The sequence below is a fragment of the Mus musculus genome, chromosome 18 (genome assembly GCF_000001635.26).
Source record: "Mus musculus strain C57BL/6J chromosome 18, GRCm38.p6 C57BL/6J".
NCBI lineage: Eukaryota > Metazoa > Chordata > Mammalia > Rodentia > Muridae > Mus > Mus musculus.
Genome location: NC_000084.6, coordinates 26008158 through 26020649, shown reverse-complemented (window position 1 = coordinate 26020649; position 12492 = coordinate 26008158). Strand labels below are relative to the sequence as shown.

General features: G+C 43.6%; 1 long non-coding RNA gene across 20 annotated transcripts in view; it reads right to left on the bottom strand.

Moving 5' to 3' along the window:
• Positions 1-12492, bottom strand: part of Gm33228 — a 395277-nt gene that overhangs the window by 195906 nt on the left and 186879 nt on the right. For 17 of the 20 annotated variants that reach the window (XR_877236.3, XR_003952589.1, XR_877240.3 and 14 more), the window contains one exon: positions 4308-4441. The exons of 1 other annotated variant lie outside the window; for it this stretch is intronic. This is a non-coding gene — a long non-coding RNA (predicted gene, 33228). Of the gene's footprint in view, positions 1-4307; positions 4442-8194; positions 9046-12492 lie in introns of those variants that run through there. 2 more of the 20 variants (XR_877246.2, XR_877248.2) reach the window with 2 other exon arrangements.

The window sequence follows — 12492 nt, the reverse complement described above, 5'->3', positions numbered from 1 at the left end:
GACAGACAGAGACAGAAACAGAGACAGACAGAGACACACAGAGAGAGACAGACAGAGACAGAGATAGTCAGAGAGAGACAAAGAGACAGAGAGGAGAGAGAGAGGAGAGAGAGAGAGAGAGAGAGAGAGAGAGAGAGAGAGAGAGAGATTTTGAAACTTCCAGAAAAGAAATTAGAAAGACAATTTGGACACCATGCATATCAGATTGGCATTTTTATCAAGGAAATATTAGAAATGAACCAACAACCAAAAACATCCCTCTTTTGTGTTTTTTTCACCATAGTTAAGGAAAGAAGCTATGACTATGGGTCAAACTTAAGCAAACAAAGGAAACAAAATAGGAAGAGGAGAAGAGAATGAGTAAGACAGGGAAAAGAGGCAGGGAAAGGAGAAAGAAGAATGCAAAACTATTGTGATACCTGAAAACAGAAGACCATACACATCACAGGACACTGAAAAGGGAGGAGAAGCATCTAAATTAATGACAACTATCACACAAAGCAAGGAAAAGGACTAACTTTTAAAACAAAACACATTATATTTAGGCTAATAAAAGGCAAAAGCAAGGACAAACCTCGAAATTGACAGAGGGAAAAAATTTGCCTCATCTGTAGAGAAACAAAGATCCAACTTATGCATTTTAAATTTCTTTTCTGAAACCATAAAAACCTAAAGAAATGAAATATCATTTTAACCGATTGGAAAGAAAGGCTTTAATTCAGAATTCCATACTTGGGAAATAAAATGTCTTAAAAATACTAATGAAACCCATTTTATCAAAGAAAGACAGAGAACAAACACCCTGTCAGAAGACCTTTACTTGAAGAAATATTAAAAGCTTTAAGAGAAGAAAAGATTTGGTACCAGACTCACTATGCAGAAACTAACACTGCAGAAAAATAAAAAGAACAGAGGTGGCAATGACATTAATGAAGAAGAGATAAAATCCCACTCTTATTTGTTATAGTGTTGAAAGAGAACTGTCTAAAGCAAAACTAGGGGCAATACATTGTGCTTATAACATATGTAAAATGTATGAAGATGATACAGAGGCTATAAAAAGAAATTGGGGCTGACATTTATGTGAATATGCAGTTATTCTTATATTTACCAAAACTCTTTAACTCCATACTTTCTAGTCCCCTGAACTGTCTGGGCTCGTGGGTGTCTAGGACAGTGTACAACATGAAGAAAAGGCAAGAAACTCCCTGCCCACGGCAGGCACCCCAGATGGACAGAGCAAACCTTGATCACTCTCCAAAAGCAAAGAGCACCAGGTCCCCCACAGAGCAAGACCAGACAGATCAGACAGATGTTACAACTATTTTTATATATTTCTATAGCAAACTAGGGTGGGACAGATTGTTTTTCAGAAATTAGGAGAAAATGCTGTCCAACTTCTTTTCATTCTATTCTAATTTGTTCTATCCTGGTGTACTTCATCACAGCTCTTTGGATGGAGGCATTTGTGGAGAAGGAGTGTGGGAGAGAGTTTGCATGTGTGTATGTGTGTATTAATGTATATGCAGGTATGTGTGCATGTGTAGGCCAGAGTTCCACCTCAGGAGTCATTCCCAGAAACTTTGCCCCCTGTCTGCTGAGACAAGGACTATCACTTGCCTGAAACTTGTTGGTTTTCCTAGATAGGAGTGAGCTAGTGAGTCTCAGAGACTCTCTTTTCTCTGCCTCCCCAGCACTCAGATTGCCCAGAAAATGCCCCTTTCAGAAGCAGTGAGTATCTTTAGGTCACACTGGAGTTAGAAGGAGCACTTACATATGAATGCTTCTCACCCCCAACTCTCTCTTCTACCCTACTGAGGGGTCCACTTACAAGCAACAGAGAATGTGAACCCAATCTGAACCCAGCAAGAAAAAGCTGGATTTTATAATTGCCTAGTAAGGTAGAATCTGAGATAGGAATCACTGCTTTTTTGATGATGTCAGCTCTGCAATGGCTGAGTGAGCTTTGGAAGGTTGCCTGGTTCTACTTAGCTCCAGGATGCCACACTGAGCTAAAGAATTTGGCTGGTGGCAGTGGAGACCAGGCAAGATTGAGGTGGGCAGCTCCTGACAAAGAGCAAGGGGAAGGTGGGAAAACTGACAGAGAGCCAGTCTTACCTTCAGTGCTGCCTGCATCATTCTAGCATGACTTGGGAATGCAAGGACCTGTCACAACCACTGTCAGAAAGCAAGGAGAAGATACCTGGAGATATCTGTACCTAAAACACAGCAGGAGCAAAGCCTCTGGTAGTGACTACTTTGGACTGGATCAGATCTAGTTAATATGTGCTTGATGTAGTAATCCTGAGACCCTGCCAAGGCAAAATTGACCACATCCACAGCTTCAGATCTGAAGTATCTGGAGCTTCCGAAGTAGCTCCCTATAACACCTGCCACATGTCCAGCAGATGATTCTAAATGACAATGAAGGCAGACAAGTGAAGGCACTTCTCTAAGACTAAACTGTGCCTATCTGTGTCCATGGGAGACCATACTTCCAAGTTCTGAGCCTCAGCAAATACTGTTCTCGTAATGAGTAAGTTGGGAACCTTCTGCATGCAACTCAGTTGGATAAAAGCTCCAATAAGATGGCTGGTGTGGTTCCACTCTTCTTAAGAAAGCAGAAGCCTGCTAAGACAAACTTGATTGTCTTTTGCTGTTTTCCCGTCACCAAGCCTTCCCTGAACTTGCCCATCAAATTCTCTGTCCAGCTCTTACTGATACAATGTGAGGACACATGTTCTGGCAAAGTTGAGAGGCAATGGGGCATCTGAGCACGGATACAGAGAGACAAAGCCACCTCCTCCATAGGTGCAATGGAGGCTGCAGAAACCTCTGGACTTGGACTTGTCTAAGATTTTCACAGTAGGAACATGTTTGCACACTTATGTTCATATAGGGTAAATTCAGACCATTCTAATTCTGTTTCCTGGCCCTGCCAGTTAGAACTACCAAAGATTTCAGAATCCAAGGATTGCAACTCCAAACTGAGACCACAAAAGGGCTGCTGTGAAGGTAAGAGGACAGATTGCAGGGTCCCTTCAACAAGGTGATCCCAGTTCCTTCACATGTTGTCACTGTTACGAAGTTCAAATGCTTTAAATAAGTTTGCCTAACCATCACCAGGACTTGATTAGACACACTATGATACTATGATAGAACTTCGGAATTGAATACTATATAGGCTTTAAAAGAATAAAAGTATCTCCACAAACATACTGAATCAAGAGAAAAAAAAACATTTTCTCATTAAAATCTCAATGTCTCTGTGTTCACCTAAATGCTATGTAGGTGAGTGTCTCTGTACGTCTATGCTCTACATTTCTGTGTACGTGTGTGTATGCACCTGCCTCTGGTGTGTATATAGAAAGCATGTGAGTTCTAGGTATAAATCTATAGTGTGTTTGTTTGTTTGTGCTTTCTGTGCTTTCATAAGTGTGTGCATGTGTGTGTGACCATGTACATTTTATTATGTGTATTTGTGCTGTGTAAGATACATATATACATGTGTGTTTGTCTCTATATATACTTGACTATTCTCTCTCTCTCTCTCTCTCTCTCTCTCTCTCTCTCCCTCTCTCTCCCTCTCTCTCTCTCTCTGTGTGTGTGTGTGTGTGTGTGTGTGTTCTCTGTATGCCACTGATATATTTCTAAGTTCACAGCATGATTATGGATCTCTGCAGTTGTGGATTCTGTACCTGAGTTCACTGATTGCCCTGCAATTATATGGGATCCCTATGTGTCTGAGCATGTGTTTGTTCAATGTTTTCATGGTATCCGCATGTGAGCAAGCTCCCTCTCTGACCATGTGCTGTGTCTGCAGGTGAGCTCAGTGTCTCTCTGGCCATGTGTTGTTGCATGTCTGTGCTGTGTTTGCATGTGGCTCCATGACTCTAACGATTCTTTTGAATGTAGCTGGAAAACCCTTAGTTCTGACCTAGAGAATACTGATGTGGGTTCTTCCTCTATCAGACAGAATGTTACCCTAGACCTTCACTCTACTCTCCCAGCTTTTGTTTCTTCTTCAGTTTTTAACATCACTTCCTTCCTAGGAGACATATGATAATGAGATCACAAAGTGAATGAGGGGAGATCAGGCATGGCCCACCATGAGACGTCACTGAAGTTCAATGTCACTGTACATCACTGCCATGTTTATGGAGAAGTGCAGAAAGCCAGGTACCAAGAATCTCTGCTTTTTAAATTTTCCTTCACATTTTTCCTTAGTTCATGAATATTTTGCCTGCATCTATATAGTCATCATAATCCAAAAGAAAGAAACTCATGCTCTTTCTGACACTACTCACCCCTGAGACAGGTACCCACAGTACAGCAAAGAATCCTTCAAACACCTGCCCTAGCACCCAGCAGCTCTGTCTCTCAGAACATTTTCTCCTAGGCTGGACAGTAGGCTTGGTGTTAAGATTGAATTGCAGAGGATCTGTAAGCGAGAGAGAGACAGAGACAGAGACATAGACATAGAGACAGAATTTAAAATGAAAATAATGTTTTGGTTAAAAGGAACACTCTTCCCTGAGACTTCCATCCTGTGTCTGGATCAAAAGATGAGGTAGTGATGCTGGCACCAAGGGCCCTGCTTTCAGTTCCTGTGTGCCTGGCTTTAGACACTGCAGACCCAACTTATATCCTCATTACACAGACTGATTCTTCCACTCAGGTTAGCCTGCTCTGCCTCTGGAAGGAGGGTAGCTCAATGGAAGGGAAGAGAATCCTGATGCAGCCAGTCCTCAGCTCCAGAGTGGTTTGGAAGCTGCAATTTTTGCCGAATCCAGGAGGCAGCAGGTAGTAAAGGGAGACAAAAGGAAATGCACGTCATGAGATGACTCAGGTCAGGTTTTCCCATCAGAACGGCATTCCTGTTCACTTGGTAAATATTTGCAGAATCACCTGAGAGCTTCTTCAAGCCGTCAAATTCCAAGCATGAATGTCTTTCCCCCAAGAGATTCTGACAAAGGTGAGGGTAGGGATCAGGAATGGAGCATCCTTCCCAAGGGAGAACGGGGCTACTTGAGATGAAGCATTAAGAAGGTTCCATGAGATTACATAACCCTGTCGAGAGCTATGTCACTTTCATAGCTGTGTGGTTTCAGTTCGGTGATTCAACCTCTCTGGGCTGCCCATGCCAACCCAACACGTGAAAATGCAGAGCACAGCAGCGCTGTTAAGCTTGTAGAGGCTGTGTGGTTTCTAGGGGATTATGGAAACTGGCTGACCTGAAACCAAGGCACAAGCCTCCCATTCTGAGAGAAGTCTGGGGACTCAAAGAATGGTTCCCCTGCCTCGGAAGTTTCAACTAAAGGCTGCTCCTGGTGCTGCAGTGAGCTCCACTGCCCCCTGGTGGCTGCGTCTGGGAACATAAGTAGACTCTGAAAAGCTTTATTCGGGTCCATGAGTAAAGCTGAGTCCACCCAGCCACAGAAGCAAAGGTAGTGAGGAAGGGAGGAAGCTAAAGGAGAGAATTTCTAAGTCTGGGGTCTGAAATGCACTTCACTCCTGCTTGCTGGCACTGAGTTATTTCTGTTATCACCGTGGTCCGCAGCTCCAGTCTTCCTAGCATTATCTGCACAGGCATTCTAGTAGCTAGGCAAAGAACGACGGATGCTAAAAGAGATGAGTCTGACCCACGTGATCATTATGCGTGTGATGTAGTCATGAGTGCCTCAGCATTGACAGAAGTTAAAAGCCTGCCTAGTACTCTGTCAGCTCTTGGACAGCATGCACCTCTCTGAAGACAGATCAGGACATTGAGTGACAAATGTCCAGCCTGATTGTGACTACAATCTAATACTAGGGTCTGGACAGAGATACTGCCATGTGCATGGCTGGTGATAGTCACAGGCGTAGGTGGAAACAAAAAGATGAGTACCTCCCTCCTGCAGTCATCCCAGAGCCTCAGACTCACCTACCCAGCCTTCCCTTTCAAGTTTGAGACACACCACTCCAGAATCCCCTCCCTAATACATGTCACTGGGCCATACCATGGGGCAGAGATACTTCTATTTGCACTTTCTCAAGGGAAGTCCCACTTTAGGCATATGATACCATAGTGGCAATGCAGGGGTCTACTAGAAAGTATGATCTGAAAGGGGAATAGTATGAGGAGTCATTTATGGTAGGGCACCATCCTCTGATATGGTTAGACCACAGAAAGCAGACATCTTAAGATGTCCTAGCAGGAACATGAAGCTGAATCTGGACATAGAATGTATCAACTAGAGGAGCACAGTCTAGTGTGCTTGCTCACGATGACTACCATCAGCAGAGAGCACACAGACTCTCCCATGAACAAACATCCGCTGCCAGCATCCATAGGCATCAGGAGGGGAAGAGGGAAGCTGTGGCTCCTAAGTCACCTCTCTGGGCATGGGGAGATAAGCTGGATATCTGCACTGGTAGATATCTGCACTGGTAGATATCTGCACTGGTAGATATCTCCACTGGTAGATATCTGCACTGGTTGTTTCTCTGTTTTATCCTGATGAATTCTAAAGTCGTCACCACCTCGGTTTCCTCCAGAGCCACTGCCTCCGTATAAAGGATGCTGGAGGCTTCCTACGGTTGCAGACACGTTCTTATTTTCTTCTGAAATTCTCTAAGTGCCCCCTAACCAGTGACTGCTTCCTCTGCTCCTTTTCCTTTTCCTATAGTAACCAAGTCCCCTGTCCATTCCTGTTTAAGTAGGAAGACATGACAAAACTACAAAGATGGAGGTGGTTGTTGTGGACTTCTCTAGTGACTCACTCCCTATAGTTGTCTCTAGCATAACTCACTCTAATTCTTACCCAAGCTAGAGGAAGTTAGAGACTGATACTGTGCGGAAAAGGACAAAGGCTCACAGAGGCTGAGCCAGTAGGAGGTAGAAGCTAGATCTGGCTTCTGATTCTAGGCCTAAATTCTCCTCAATAACCTACCCAGAGACTCTGGTGCCATCTCTCCTTGCCTCTTATAATTGGGGGATATGGTGCATGACCTGTACAGTTGGGAATAATAAGCTCAAAGTATGTGACTCCTGGGGCTGGGAAAGTCACCTAGTCTTTGTGGTGGCTTCTCTGTGCCCAGATATGGGGGGTATCTTCCCATAGTCTGTCCTCCCTCCTTTCCACGCTCTATCCAGAACACAAATACTCGTGATCCAGCAGTCTCTCGTGTCTCAGGCTGACATCTCTTGGCCTCTTTTTCTACCCTACTAAATATGCTACAAGTCACTGTCCCAGTAGACAAAGCCTCACAAACACTTCAAATGTTTTCCTGTCTCTATATACTATTGTTTGCTTTATTTTCAGAGAGAGGGTCTTATATATCCCCGGCTAGCCTTGAACACCCTATGTAACAAAAGGTGACTTTGAATATCAGATTTGCTCACCTTTACTTCCTGAGTGCTGGGATTATAGATGTGCACCACCATCCCCAGGACACTTGGTACTGGGAATCAGACCCAGGATTCATGCTAGGTAAGCACTCTAGCAATTAAGCTACATTCCCAGCCCTTCTGTTCTTTCATGACCCTGTCTCCCAGTGCTGTTCCTTCTCATTTGCACACTGTGTGAAATGACTTTACCCTTGTCCTCGCCTTGTCTACACTGGCTCTCTCGGGGATCGGCTTCCTCCAGTCCTGGTCTCCAGTGCTGTGAGCATACCCCAAGGACCCCTATTGTACTGCAGCTGGTACCAACACTCAGGGACTGGTGTGCTCATCGGATGCCGTATGGATTGAAGCAAATTCCTCTACTTCTCCTCACAACCTCCATGCACCATAACAGAGGCCATGCTCTTTCAAAGCTGCTGAAACTCAGCTCCGTTTCTCTCTCATCCCCTCCACTTAATCTTTCAGTAACTCCTCTTGGCTCCAAAGCCAATATATGTATCCAAATTCAAGCTGCTTGGCCTGATATGCTGCCTCCTCTTTTCTTGCCTGAATCACCAGTCACCACCTAAACCATAGCCCTACTTCTACTTCTTAAAAGATTCATGAGCTTGACACACACACCCCATTGAAATTTGGATCACACCACATCTCCACTAGCCCCAGAACCTCATAAGCACATCACCCCTGTCCCATCATCCTGATATGCACCACCACCCACCATTCTCTATAACAATTGCATCCCACTTGACTTTGATGGACCCTATGCATCCCAGCCTGCCACAGACCCTTTTGGATTTACATACTTACATCCCTTCCTTCCTTACAAAGTTCCTACACAGTGTCATTTCTGCACATCTACACTTCTCCACTTTGGTCTTTGTTCTTCTTGGCCCTGCATCTTACTTCTCCTTGTTTGTGCTATGCTATGTTATAACCTACCAGCTGTGTCCTCAGTCTGGTGGACAACTGCCTTCATTACAAACTATATACAATACACAAATTGACACCAACCACTCCCACTCACTGACAAGCTATGTCATAGAAAGGTGTAGCCATGGAAACAGAAACTCGGAATGGAAACTCAGAAAGAAGCACAAGGACCCTTCCTGGGTGTTACCTATGGGGTTATCTGCAGATTCATGAGAATAGAAATAGCCATTCAACTCTACCCTGACTTAAATGTCTACCTAGCCACCATGAAAAGCTCCTTCTTTAGAAAATACTGGCAGGAATCAAAGGACCAAGCCATAGAATGCAGGGTCCTTTGCTTTGCCTCCTGTTCTTGAGTAGCCTTTTTTCTTAGCAACTGTCAGCTCAAGTGCCTGGACTGTGATGGGCACATGACAAGTGTATGTGGAGCAGACCAGAACATGAAGAATCGAGTAAATGAAGCACACACACTCACATACAGAGTGTGTGTGTGTGTGTGTGTGTGTGTGTGTGTGAGAGAGAGAGAGAGAGACAGAGAGACAGAGAGACAGAGAGACAGAGAGACAGAGAGAGACAGAATTCTGATGTCCCTTCCACCCAATCAACCTGGGCTCTATCCTTGGTGACCGGGTATTCATCTTCTCAGAGCCACTATGACAGGCTGGTATGGGTTTAGATTTTTCAAAATCTACTTTAATAAGGGTCCTTAAACTCTTTAACCTCTCTTCTAGCCCATCAGCCTAGTGGAAAGGAAAGATTAATAGGGCAAAGGGGGATGTGGACCTGTTTAGAAGTAGTCCTTTTGGGTGATTCTAACCTTTGTTGTCAGGATATCAGCAGAATGGTAGCTCAATCCTCCACTAGCAAACACTTTTCATGAATCAGCAATGACAGAAGAAACTGCAAGGCTCTGCTAATCGGCAGAGTCTACAGAAACAGCAAGAAGCTGCTGGAATCACACACACACACACACACAAAATCTTTGTTGTGTTTCTCTCTATGAAGTCATGACAAACAATGATCAGTGAAAAAGGCAAGCCAAACCAATGCCATAGCAAAGACCAGTGTCAGCAAAGCCCAACGAAGACCAGCAAAGAGTGGCAGGGCAGGCCACACAGCATCGTCCACTGTCTGTTGGGTTATACTTGTATCCTTTCCAAACATCACTGTCCTCTCAAGTGTCCACTCTAGAAAAATGTCACATGTCCTTTTCCAGGAAGCTTCCAGAAGAGCACCACATGTCTGCCTCAGCCAAAACATCCTCTCGTAAGACAATTTCCAGGAATACATTACATGACACAACTGAGTCTCCAAAGAATCCAGAAATGTCCACTTCAGTATGGCTCTGCATGGTACCAGGTCATCAAAACAAGCCTTAGTCCAGCATCTGTTTAAAACTTACCTCCTGCACCTGTGAAGATGCTTCAGTGAGTACAGTGCTTTCTGTGCAAGCATAAAGACCTGAGTTCAAATCCACAGAACCCACACAGAGGAGGATGTTGGGATGCCTGTCTGTTATCTCAGTGTTCTTTTAATGGAATTGGATGTGGAGACATGCAAACCCCCAGAATCTCATGTCTAGTCTGGAATACACAAAGGTAATCCACATGAAGGAGACCCTGTCTCAAATAAGACTGATATTCTATGCTATCTTCTGACATCTATACTCATCTGGAAAATGAATACTCACAGTGAGAGAGAGAGAGAGAGAGAGAGAGAGAGACAGACAGACAGACAGACAGACAGAGACAGAGAGAGACAGAGAGACAGAGAGGGAGGGAGAGGGACAGAGACAGAGTCACAGAGACACAGAGAGAGAGAGACAGAGAAAGAGAGAAAGAGACAGAGAGACAGAGACAGAGACAGAAACTGTTCTTCTCTGTCATCTCTGCCATCATCACCCTCCCTGCCAGCCAGTAATGCACTCCTGTACTCTGTCACCAAGCCCAGACTCACAGCATTACACATACTCTAGTCTGTAATCAGAATCTAGCAGAATCTATTTTAAATACATGGGGACTACAGTACATATGAATATGCTAATCAACTAAGCTTAATAGTTCTCGTTTGTATTAATGCAAATTAGGCAGCTGCATTTCCCACCAAATATTTTCCTTGGTATTTACTGACGAAATCAAGGTCCTTCTAATAAGTTCTAATATTTAATCTAAAAGCTCTAAAGAAGGTGCTTTAGTTGAGTATAATCTAATTTCACTGAACAAAATTGCATCTAAAAGCAATATAAAGTTACAGTTTGTTCCTTGTCAAATAGTAAAAATGGCCTTTAAATTTTACACGGCTTTGACCTTTGGTTTTTGCATTTCAATTAAACTTCTTCCAGAGCCTGAGGATCAAATGTTCCCTAGGTGTGAATTGAGTCCTGGCAAGAGGTAGCTGCGTCCTCTTTCCTTTTTTCAAACCAATGTCTGTCTCCCTTTGGACAGGGCAGAAATTTTCTCCCTCGGTAGCTCCAGCAGATATAAACAAATATACTCAAACTGGCCAAAATCTTATCTTTAGATGTTCAGAAATTTCTGTGGGTTAGCCTTCAAATTTCATTATTGGATGGACATGCCATATAGCTAGGCATCCTATGAGTGATTGCAGAACAGCCCAACCTCCTAGGAAAGTATGGGATTAGGGGTCTGACAGGAACCAGGGAGAGGAGTAAATATGATCAATATGAAATTCTCAAGGAACTAATAAAAATGGAGAGCACAAACAACAATGAACAACCTAACCTCTGCTCTAGACCAATTATTCCTCAATCTTTATGTGTATAGGTGTTGTGTCCCCATGTATTGTCTGTGTACCACCTGTGTGCAGTACCTGAGGAGGCCAGAAGGTGGTTTCACATCCCCAGGGACTGGGGTTACAGACAGTTATAAGCCACCATTCAAGAACTAGTAATTGGAGCCGGGCGTGGTGGCACACACCTTTAATCCCAGCACTCAGGAGGCAGAGGCAGGTGGATTTCTGAGTTCGAGGCCAGCCTCGTCTACAAAGTGAGCTCCAGGACAGTCAGAGCTATACAGAGAAACCCTATCTTGAAAAACCAAAAATAAAAAATAAAAAAGAACTAGTAATTGAACCAGAGGCCTCTAGAAAAACAGCAAATATTCTTAACCACTGGCCTTCTCTCCAACTCCTTGTCGGTCCTTTCTAGTACATCTTTGACCTGAGCACCACCTGTTGAAGACTTGGATTTTACTTGTCCTTGTAAAGATTGAAGTAACTAGAGATGAAGTCATCTTTTGGCTTCTGAGAGAAAGAGGAGCTCAGGTCTCTGGAGGTTATAATACTCAATGTTCTCTCTCCCCTTCTTTCTTAGTAACATGTTTTATTTAGGGAAACAACCTTGCCAGAAATACTACATTGAACACTTTATCCACATATCACTGAGACCATGGCTGTTGGCTTCAGAAGTCGTTGCCCATCTGAACAAAATCTTGATTACTCTTTGGTCTGGGTTGTTTCAGGAAAATTACATTGGCAGAGTTTAGAGTCAATAGTATAGGAGCCTCTATGATCCTTTAACACATAGATGGCTAGTTAGACCCAAGGTTCCCGAACTCCCATAATATACCACCAAGAATAAGACCTCAGTACAGCTCATCTTTAAAAAGGTCTTGTGAGTTAGAACATTATTTTATGCAAACACACTAAGAAAACAAAAATATTGGTTGTTTTCACTCATCCAGATTTAAAGAGTCTTGCATGTACTGGGCATTAACTTATAGGGCTGTATTGAAATGTGTGATTTAATACTTGAAGGGGCCCAAAGGCTAGTAGAGGAGATAGATACTTAGATAACTGAATGCAGGTCATGGCTGTCACTGATGCTATAATGAAAGTAAATATCAGATGCTGGGATAGTCTCTGGCTAGGTGCTAGGAAAGCAGGCAGAAGAGAAGACAAGAGGAAGGCCCTCCAGGAAAAAGTGAGTTCCATGAACAATACTGATAAACTACAGTTGTATAGGCAGAGTCTAAGTGTGATGTCTGCATAATGGGTCCACTGGGTGAACTTAACTACATCACCCAGAATTTCTTTCCTTGATTTTCTACTAAGGAGAGCTACATAGATTTGATGAATGAATTCACGACATAAAGAGGCAGAAAAGAACAAGGATCTACCGCACAGTTCAAGTGTGCTGCTGGCTGGCTGGTGCATTC